Below are 12,163 nucleotides of genomic sequence, written 5' to 3' on the forward strand. Positions count from 1 at the left end.
AACTCCTGAAGAGATCATCAAAGTACGTTATATAAATATATTCATATATTCACAATTTCTTTTATTGCTCATATATATAAGTAATCACGTGACCAACACACACACATATATATATATATATATATATATATATACATATACATACATTAATACTTTCCTTTAACTTTTATTGAAGACTCTATGGTTGAAGGAAAAAGTCATACAACGTGACCAACTGATAGCAATTCAAGAGACCATAGCAGGATTTCTTAATGACCAGGTCTTAAACCCCGCCGGTGAGTTCTACAATGACGTGAACGAAACATAGAAGCCAAACCAGATGGAGTAAATTTGTTATCCCAAGGATATGATAGAATATACAATGCAAGCTTTATTTGTAATATATATATACATATTATATGTACATAAAATAACGTACAATATATGTATATGCATGTAATATATACGTTAGTTTCATACTTTAGTTTGTACAAAATGTTTGAACATTATAAGCGTGTAGAATACGTATATTATTAGCAGCGTAGAATGCGTATTGGAAAACTTATTCGAAAACCAAAACGAATCATCAATTGAAAATAGAAAAAAAAACATTTAGTCCCGGTTGGTAATACCAACCGAGACTAAAGGGCCAGCCCAGAAACCGGGATTAAAGAAGGGGCCCTTTAGTTCCGCATTCATGATCCCGGTTGGGAAACCAGGACTGAAGGGGTTTCCCAACTGGGAGTACAGCTCGTTTTTTACTAGTGTTCCCACCTACGTGCTGCGGGTCACAGCCACGGCCTCACGGTGTGTTTTGTGCACGTGTACATGTTGCGGCTGCTCCTCCCCCAGGGCTGGCTGCTCGCTGCCATGAACCTGCTCCAGTGGTGGCCGAGGGCACCAGCAGATCTGGATCTCTCTCTCTCATCTTCCTGTAAGAAACAGCGCTGCTCCAAGCTCGCTGCTCTCACTGCATCACCACGCCGGCCGTGGCGCCAGGCCCGTGGTTCCTTACGCCCAGCTGCCCAGGGCCAGCGGAGGGATTCAAGTCTGCAGGGTATGATACATCATGTTAATTTTCCATTCATTGTTCGGATCAATCACTACGTAAAAATGTTTTTTAGCAACGGTTTGATTTTTTTTGTAGGGGTGGCTGGTGATGGAGCCGCCTCTAGTGGCATGCTCGGGTGTCCAAACACCAACCGCCCCTACAAATGGAACAGCAGGGGCGGCTGGTGATACGAGCCGCCCCTACAAATGAGGTCTGATTTGTAGGGGCGGCTGGTGATTGAGCTGCCCCTACAAATAGCCTCGTATTTATAGCTCCGATTTATAGGGGCGGCTCAATCACCAGCCGCCCCTACAAATGCCCCCCATATAAAACAGATGCAGCACATTCTTCCTCCTCGGGTCACTCACTCCAACCCATGAAGGAAAGGTGGGGAGGCCTTGGGCACCTCCCAAAAATTGTTCTACTAAGGGGGGAAGGTTTTGGTCTCAAATATTTTGGTGGAGAGGTTATAGAAGGTAAGAAAATGCTATTCCACACTTTTTTTTTGAAGTTTTAATGGTTGGTTAGTGAGTAATTAGAGTTTTGTTTTTCTCTCTCTTCTATGGGGCTTGAGCTACTTATGAAGTAAATTAGACCTAAGTTTTAAATGTACTAGGGTAAATTAAGGAGGGGAACAAGATCATACCCTTATTTGGTCCATGTTTTTTAATTTTAGTGAACAATTAGTTAGTTTTATGGATGTTTCATGTGCATGATGATCTAGATCTAGGGTTTGATTTTTTATTAATTTCGTTTTTGTAAATTTATGTTTGATGAAATTGGACTAGGGTTTGTATGAAAGATATTGGATAAAGTATAATTATTGCTAATTGTTGTCTTTGAAATTGTTTATTGTAATCAATAAATATGTATTTTAATTATTTATGGATAAATAGGCCATTAATTAATTTTCCTCTACCATGGTGTGTTTGTATGCTTCATGTAATTATATTAGATTTATATTCATATATATCTAAAGTATATACAATTATTCTCAAATAATTATTATTTTAATTCATTTTTATATATATCTGAATAAGTAGTCATTTAATGTTTGTTTTGTTGTTGTTGTAAAAGATGAAGTACAGAAACTCTTGGATGTATGGTTTGTTAAGGTTCAAGGCAGGTTTTCGTGAAGAGGTGGATAAATTTATTGAAGCCACAACGAAGCATGCAACGACATTGAAAGAGAATAAGGATACAATTATTTGCCCCTGTAAAGATTGCAAGAACCGTATGGCATGGACAGATGTGACTATCATCAGATCACATTTGATTATGCGAGGATTTGTTGAGGACTACACAGTGTGGATTCATCATGGTGAAACGATTATTGTTAACCACGAGGATGAGGAGGAAAACGACGACGAAACCATAGAATCCCTGTCCCAATATTCAGCAGAGCTTGATGCACGAATGGATTTCGAGTTTGGTAATGAACAAGGTGGTGATGCTGGTGGTTGGGATGATAACGACGAAGGTGGTGCCAATAATGATGGTGGAGCACGTGTCGGGGATGAAGATGATTTAGAGGACATGATTCGAACCCTTGGACCAGAGATTTTACTAAATAGCCCGAAAGGTTTAGAAAATTTGGAAAGAGTGACAAAAGCATCGAAGGAGACTGTGTATGGTGTTGAAAAGGGCTATCTGACACATTGGACATTGCTACGTTTCGTGCTTGAGCTGCTCATCCTGAAGGCTAAGTACGGCTGGTCAGACTGTAGTTTCAATGATCTATTGCATCTCCTGTCATGGGTGCTGCCACAACCAAACTCAGTTCCCGCCAGCACATACCAAGCAAAGAAGGTCATAACTCCATTGACAATGGGGGTTGAAAAAATACATGCATGCCCCAACCACTTTATTCAGCGATGACCCAAAGAATGTATGGTTTGGCTTGAGCACCGATGGAATGAATCCCTTCAATGAGAGGATGAGCAACCACAGCACATGGCCAGTGATCTTGACCATGTACAACATCCCAACATGGTTGTGTCAGAAGAGAAAGTACATTCTCCTCACTATTCTTATTTCTGTCCCTAAACAACCAGGCATTGATATAAACGTGTTCCTCGAGCCCTTGATGCAAGAAATGGAGAGGCTATGGAGGCATAGGGAGCAGATATACGATGCGTTCCGAAAGGAGGACTTCATATGTAGAGCAATAATATTTGTTACTACCAATGATTACCCCCGTGCTATTTGCTTTGTCTAGACAGATCAAAGAGAAGACGTGATGCTTGGTTTGCTTGGATGGTACTACATGGGTGTACCTGGATGCATCCAAGAAGATAGTTTACCTAAGGAACTAACGCTTCTTAAAGACAAGTCACAAGTACCGCAGCAAATTGTTCTTTAGATTTTATGACAACGCCTCGGAGATTGAACCCTCTCTGGAGAGATGTCATAACAGAGATGCTGACACACTGCAAGGCCCCAGAGATTGAACCCTCTCCGGACAACGCCCCAGACTTGTCAATAACACACTGCAAGGCTCACGATTGCCATGTGATGCTGACAGTGTTTCTACCTATTGCAATCAGGGCTATAAATCCAGAGTTCTTGAAAATGGCCATCACCCGCATGTGCTACTTCTTTTCGAAGATCTCATAGAAGACGATTGGCAAGGAAGAGCTGAGTGACCTACATGAATTTGTGGTGGAGACACAAAACCAACTGGAGATGTGTTTACCTTCTGCTTTTTTGATATAATGCCACATCTCATGATTCACATGGTTCATCAAATACAGGCGCTTGGCCCTTGCTACTTGCATGAAATGTGGTCCTACGAGCGATTCATGTTGGTTCTAAGTCGATACGTGCATAATCGAGCATACCTAGAGGGCTCCATGATAGAGGGTTACAGTACTGAAGAAGTCGTCGAGTGCTGTCAAGAGTACCTAAAAGTACAGAAAGGGATTGGTAAACCCGATTCTCGTCACAAAGGTAGGTTGGCTGGGAAGGGCACCAGTGGTAGAAAAGTGTTCATCGACCATGATTACAAAGAAGTGAGTAGGGCGCATTACAGTGTCTTGTAGAGTACACAACTGATGCAACCGTATATTGATGAACACTTGGCTATCATTATGGCGGAGAGAAATGACCGTTCGGATGATTGGGTCATGAAACAACACAAGCAACGACTAACTACATGGTTGAAGGACCAAAATATACCGTCTGGAGAAACCATAGACTCTATTACCATCAGTACGTTGGTGGAGGGGCTATCGAGACAAGTGACATCTTGGAATGCTTATGACATCAATGGGTATACGTATTATATCCACGCAAAGGATAGTAAATATGTGAACCAAAACAGCGGCGTTTGAATAGAGACTCTCGATGGATTAGGGCGAAAGATCTAATACTTTGGCATCATTGAAGAGATATGGAAACTTGACTATGGAAGGGATATAACGGTGGCCCTGTTTCGATGTCGTTGGATCAAACAACACCAACTGGATTGGATTGAGAGTCTTGGACCTCGAGAATCTAGGCTACCAAGATGACCCTTGGGTGCTCGCTTCACGTGTCGCACAAGTTTTCTATATGTCTGACCCACAAAGTAACCTCCCTCCGAAGAAGAAGACAAAGCACGTGGTTGCCTCCGGGAAACAACACATCATTGGAGTTGATGGCGTGGACGATGTTGAAGCTTATAATAACTATGATGAGATACCGCTATTCACAGACTTTCCTAAGAAGATCAGTGTTGTGGAAAAGAACCTCCCCAAAGACATAATACCGTGGGAACGAAAAGGTGTCAAGGGGAAAGTCGTTACAGTGGGCTAGCTAGTTGTTGAACGTGGAGTGTTTGTGTAAGTGTGTGTTTGTAAGACTTTATTTATGCATGCGTGTGAGACTATATATTTATGTACGTGTGTAAGACTATATTTTGGTATGTGTGTGAGACTACATTTTATGCATGTGAGACTACCCTTTGCAACATCCAGATGACTCTATTTGAACATCCACTCTATTACTACTAAAACTTTATGAAACCACTTAACACTTTATGAAATGAAGAAATGATCAAAATAAAAGTAGGAGATCTTGACAAGTTATATAACTCTTATATTCATCACCTTTACAGCTAAAATCATTTAGTGTTTGAAAATCAGGTTTGAAGCTGTCATTTTCTGAAATTTAAAATTTGAATTATTCAAAATTAGTGACAAAGATAGATGACTAGACTGAAATGATAGAGCATGATTTTAGAAAATTTTAGGAAAAAAAACAATCACATTTGGAGTTAGTATGAGGGAGAAAAACTAGTTACAAGTTTCAGCCATAGATTAAAAAGAGAAATCACACTTGTTCATCATTGATCATCATGAACAGTTGTGATTTTTCTTTTTAATCTCTAGGTAAAATTTATAACTAGTCTTTCTCCCTCATACTAACTCCAAATGTGATGATTTTTTTCCTAAAATTTTCTAAAATCTTGCCCTATCAAGTTTGTGCATTGATTTGGTCATTCTTTTCATTTGACAAAGTTTGAGCACTTCAAATTTTCAAATTTAAAAAAATTACAAGTTCGAACGAGATTTTCAACCATTAAATGATTTCATCTGAAAAAGTGATGAATACCAAAGTTGTATAACTCATCAAGATCTACAACTTTTATTTTGATCATTTCTTCTTCCGACAAAGTGATAGTAAACATTGTTCACAAATCAACATGTTTCTCGTATAGTTCATAAAACTATGAGTCATATGTGAATTTATAAACAATGTTTACTAATACTTTGTCACATGAAGAAGTGACCAAAATAAAAGTTGTAGACAATGAGGAGTTCAACAACTTTTATGTTCACGACTTTTATTGTTGAAATCATTTAAGGTTTCAAAATCTTGTTTGAAGTTGCCATTTAGTGAAATTCAAAATTACAACGGTCAAATTTGGTCAAATGAAAATATGATCAAAATAAAAGTTGTACATATTGATGAGTTCTACAACATTGCTATTCATGAGTTTTTCATCTGAAATCATTTACTCTTTCAAAATATTATTTCAAGTTGAAATTATTTGAATTTCAAAATTTGAATCGTTCAAACAAAGTCACATGACAAGATGACCAAAATAAAAGTCGTACATGTCGATGAGTTATACAACTTTTATGTTTACAACATTTTCATTTTATTTCATTTAATGTCATAAAATTGTAGTCGAAGTTTTAAAATTCAAATTTTTAATTTTTGTTTTTTTTATTTTCTATATTGTTTTGACTACAATTGTTTATATATATATATATATTTCTTCATATATATAATAATACAAAATATTATATTTGTGCATATACATAATTGTTTTTATATTACTTTTATTTTGGTCACAATTGTTTTTATAATACAGAATTAACAATTTAAAAAAAATAAAAATATATTTCTAGGGGCGGCTGGATCAGGAACCGCCCCTACAAATACATTTGTAGGGGTGGCTGGATCAGAAACCGCACCTACAAATCATCCTGTCTATAAAAACGAGGATGCACAGGTGTTTTCATTTGGGCGCTCTCTTCTCCTCCGACGTCGTCATGCTGCCCCGCACCCGCGCCCCTTCCCCGCCGACGCCGGCCCGCGCCCCTTCCCCGCACCCGCGCGCCCCATCTCTGCGCCCCCTCCCTGCACCCGTGCCCCCTCGCCCCCTCCCGCGCACCCGCCCTAGGGTTTCCAGAGGAGCGGCGACGCCACCGGCGAGCGAGGAGCCTTCAACCTCCAGCGGTCCCGCACCCGGCCCCCGGCGCCCTCCCCCACGCGCCGACGATGTAGGCTCCCGGCGCCCCGCGCCCGGCCCCCGGCGTCCCGTCCCCGCACGCCGATGACACAGGCTCCCGGTGCCCCGCTCCCATTCACCTCGCCTACCCTAGGACTGGATTCGGTCGGCTGAACACAGCCTTGCCAACCGCCGCCGCCCTACTCCCAGCTGCCCAGGTATGCCCGCCCCCCTCTCTTCCCTTCCTTCTGGGCCAAAACTGAGCACCCGAACCCTAATTGAGTCACACACCAGGACTGGATTCGGTTTGCTTATACACAGGTTTAGGATTGAAGTTTTCTTTTCTTTTTCAGTTAGTATGCTGTAGTGTCGTGACATATAAATTGAACATGATATAAGCAGTTTCAAAAATTAGTATGCTTGTGTTTGCTTATACACAGGTTTAGGATTGAAGTTTTTTTTAGAGTGGCAGTTTAAAAAATTTAGGTATCGGGATATCAATTTGTCAACGGATTAGAAATTAAGAATGCAGTTTGTAGGATTTTTTTTACATGGTGCTGGTGATGAACATGAAATTTCTAGCAGCAAGTACACATGTTATTTCTTTAATGATCTGTTCTGACTTCCTGGATTATATACTATAGTAAAACTTAATTATTTGTTTTTTATCAGCAAGTACACATGTTATTTCTTATTTGCAGTATGACATGATATGATTTGTGGTAGGTTCTTGCATTTGAACTATGGTTGGATTGATACATGACGTTGCAGAGAAGAATTTAGTTTTCATTGTTGAGTTATCAGTTTGACTTCAGCGTAATGAGATGTGCTAGATTGCTTGTCAAAATATTGCTGCATTGTTCTAGCATGCTGGCTTGACTGTATTTTTTTTATGAAAACTTGTGCTACTTGCTGGACTATGATAGTAAAGTTGTATTACTTGCTGGACTATGATACTTGCTTGACTGTATTAGTTGACAGTTTCTATTTAGGTGATTGTCGTCCACACCTAGCATGTCAAAATCAAGAACTAGAAGCACAAGCAAAAGCCAACTCCTAATATAAATAATACAAAATGCTATTCACCTTATAATTTGAGACTTGGAGGATATACTGTCGTTCCTTGGAGTCCATCATAACAAGCTTTGTTTGTCAATCCGTCATTTGCTCTACTTGTTGCTTCTCCACATCATTTTTAAATTTCTCCAGCATCCTAGAAACAACACAAGTACTTATCATGTTTGACATAGAAGCTGGAGGATATTTTGTTCTATGTTTTGTGTTTGGTTTTAATTGGGCTCCATGGCACTTACACTGCATACTTTCAACTGTCTTGATGCTTACTACTTTTAGCACATGCCACTCTGTAACTGTCTTGATACTTACTACTTTTAGCACATGCCAGTGGTTGTCACTGTCTTGATGCTTACTAGCAGTGGTTCACTGTCTTGATGCTTACTAGCAGTGGTCGTCAATATCAAATCCTTAGTACTACTGCTACTAATACTTAACTACTACTTAAGCTATCCTTCCTACTAGTCTGTACTCTTACTCTTACTCTTACTACTACTTCACTACTCTTACTCGTACTACTCTCTATACTACTCTACTACTACAAAGTTAACTGGATATGTGCCTACTACTTCTCTTACTACTACTACTACTCTACTCCTACTCCTATACTACTACTACTCCACTACTACTACTACTGCTCTACTCTACTACTTTTACTACTACTCCTCTACTCTACTCTACTATCTCTACTACTCTCTACTTTTCTATACTATTACTACTACATAACTACTGCCACTGCTCTATACTACTACTACTCTATACTACTTAACTGCTGCTGCTACTCTATACTACTACTTAACTAATACTTAAGTTGTCCTTGTTACTACTTTATACTCTTACTCTTACTACTACTTCACTACTCTTACACTACTACTCTTACTACTACTCCACTGCTCTTACTACTCAAACTACTCCTCCTCTTACTACTCCTACTACTCGTCTTACTACTTGCTACTCCTAAGTGGCTGCTGCTCTTACTCTACTACTACCACTCTACTGCTACACTTAGGCCCTGTTTGGTTGAGCTGTGGCTGTGGGAAAAAGCTACTGTAGGCTGTGAGCTGTGGAAAAGCTGCTGTGGGCTGTGAGCTATAGAAAAGCTAAAAACTGTTTGGTTAAACAAGTATAAAATATACCTTTTATCTTTATCTCTCTTGAAACAACTATGGAAGAGCTTTTTATTCCACCAATTTCGAAAAGCAGAAAGCCAAAAGCCAAAAGCAGGGTCAAACCAGCTTTCAAAAATGAACTATGGAAAAGCAGCTGCTTCTGAAAAAGCACCCTCCAAAAGCAGCCCCTTTGGTTGGGCTTTTGGCTTTTGGGGCCAAAAGCCAAAGCTAAAAGCCCAACCAAACAGGGCCTTACTCTACTCTACTACTTTCTACTTACTACTACTACTTGCTACTTCTAGCTACTAACTGTTGGCTGCTGTTGCTTTTTTTGCCAAATCTCCCAGGACTCGGCCAGGACTTGTTGTCCTATCTTTTGCCATCATCTGCTGCACTATGTTTGCTAAGTAACTGTTGGTTTTTTTTGCCAAATCCCCCCTCTCCTCTCCTCTCCTCTTCTTTGTTTTGCCGATGATGAAATTGTCCAAGTCCATACATTATATGGAATATGAGCTGATGATCAAGAACTTGTGAGGAACTTGGCATCATTAGCAGCCGCCCCTACATTACCTTCTCCTCTCTTCTCTGTTATGATGCTTTGATGCTCCAAGTTTAAGATCAGATGATGATTGACAAGTTTCTAAGGCCTCTACTACTGCTACTACTAGTTTTTTGATATATTGTTGTTTTATAGGACTACTTTGGTTTATAGCCCTTTTTATTTCTTATACCTTCTCGCGTACCTAAAGCACACTTTCTTGCATCTTTTAGAACAAAGCGCGAAATAATGTCACGGACAACAGACAGTGCAGCTCGATGCCCCGAGCATGATGAGCAGCCAACCCTTGAGGAGCAAGCACTAGAGGACCAGCTTACTCAGGAACAGTTCGATAACGAGGTAGAAAATGATCTAGAAGTGATGCTTACTCAGGAGGAGTGTGACGAGGAGGAAGGCCCCGAAGGAGCGGCTGCTAAAGGCGAAGAAGAAGAGGATGATGATGATGATGACTCAGAAGAGGGATATGAAAGTCCCAAGGATCCTTTCCCACCTGAAGCAAGAAGCAGGCCAACGGAGGAAGATTTGGACAAGAATTTTGACCCAAACGAGGAGGTGGGGAAGAAGCCTTAGCTTGTAAATTTTGCTAAAGCTTTGGCTGTGTTACCTCTGCTAACACTTTGACCTGTCCTATATACAGGTCCCTTCTAAAACTCAGAAAAGATGACATCGACGTCCGCGACATCTCGCTGGACAAGACGGAGTAGAGGAAAGGAGAGCAGAGGCAACAGCCACAGAGACGGATCACGATGCCTCTGCTCCACAAACTCAAGACACAACCATAACTACCAAGCATAAGAGGAAACGAGGGGATAGAAAAGGAAATCTATATCCAGATAAGGCTTGCTATGTGATAACGGAGGTTGGGCCAGCAGGGGAGATCCTTGAGCCGAAGGAATTAAAAGGACGATTCTGTAATGCGATCAGGGCTCTAGTAAGAGATAAATTGAACCCAGCAATCCCTAACTGGAAAGAGGTACTAGAGAACATAAAGAATGCACTATGGGATAGGTAGCTGAAGGTCAATTTTAGATTTTCGGAGGGTAAGCACGAATTGGTAAAAAAATGCTATCAGGATGATGGGAGAGTCATTCCGACGTTGGAGGTCGGAGCTCAACACGAAGTATATCCAAAAGGGGTTAACTCCCTTCAATGAGTTCGGCAAAATAACTCCTAATCAATGGGAGGAGCTCGTGGCTCAGAAGACTTCACCGGAGGCATTGGAGCTCAGTGCCCATAACATCGAGCTGGCGAAGAGGAACAAACACCACCATCATCTAGGCCCCGGTGGCTACTATGCCAAGGAAGAGCAGTTTAGGAAGATGGATACAGAGGCCGTAGCTGATGGGAATATCGATGTGATGAACTTGAAGGTACGCTCAAGGAACTGGATATATGCGAGGAGTATAGAATCATCCGGCAGTAATCTTAAGTTTGATAAGCCGGCGACCCAAGAGGCGGTATCAAGGATACTGAAATATGCTGAAGACAAAGAGAAGGGCTTATTCAATCCTTCCAGAGAGAGGGACAAGCTTAGCCTTGGCTTGGGAAACAAGGAGCACACAGGCCTACTAAAGAAGGTGATGCACAAGAAGATGAGATGCCACAGTCTTCTCAACAAGCACAACCAATACATGAACAACGAGTGCCTGCTGAAGAAGGTGATGCACAAGAAGATGAGGACGTGCCTGAATGGGAACTTCGAAAGAAGATTCCAATCAACATAAGGCCAGTTTATGTTCCAATCAAAGACGTCTCGTCGGTGTCCAAGTGGTATTCCCATGACCAGTTCAAGCCTGAGAACCAAGTTAAAAAAGTCTCATCACGGGGTTCTGAGGAGGCCGTCACTAGCAAACTCCACCAAATTGCAAAGCAGTATCCAAATATTGATGCCATCAAATGGTCAAAGGATTGCCCAAAAACATATGAAAGAGGCAAGCCCTTCCTACCAAACCGGGACATCCAGCGCCTACCACTTGGAATGAGAAGGTTCCATGATTGGTACTTGCGTGTTCTCCCAACGAGCATAGATATCATACAAGCATGCTTTCCCACCGGCACATTTGGAAGCCCAGCCGGGAAAATTGTCTTTGACTTCAATGACATGCAAACATGCTTTCACCTAGGAGAAATGGAGATGAATCTAATTCGCACGTGGTGCCTGTAAGTCCTTGTCCTCCCGATATGATATGAATGTAATCTTTGAATTTTGTTGTAACTAACCCATGCGTGATTTGTAGAATGCAAGTGCACATTGTCAAACAAATGCCAAGTGTGAAAGCCAGGTATGTAGACCCTCAAGCTATAGCCCAAACAAATTTTAATTACTCTAAATGGTGAACACTGGATGCCAAAGAGCTAGCAGCTGCAAAGACTCTTCGGGAGAAAGAGAGCATCCGTAGTGCGAAGCTAAGGGAAGAGTCCCTTAAGGTTGCGGCATACATTGCCTTGGCTTTCAAAAATCTCTAACACCACTCTACTATATGGCTACCATACAACTTCGAGTAAGCTCAACTCTATACTTAAAGCTTTGTTCGATATATTTTATTCGATGCAAAAGGGCTTATCTAGTTCTATGATTAAATCCATGCAGCAACCACTGGATTTGTATAGCCGTCGATGTCGGGATGAGCATGGCATGGGTCTTTGATTCATTAGATAAGGACACGGTGACA

The sequence above is a fragment of the Miscanthus floridulus genome, chromosome 1, assembly GCF_019320115.1.
Source record: "Miscanthus floridulus cultivar M001 chromosome 1, ASM1932011v1, whole genome shotgun sequence".
In the NCBI taxonomy this organism is placed as follows: domain Eukaryota; kingdom Viridiplantae; phylum Streptophyta; class Magnoliopsida; order Poales; family Poaceae; genus Miscanthus; species Miscanthus floridulus.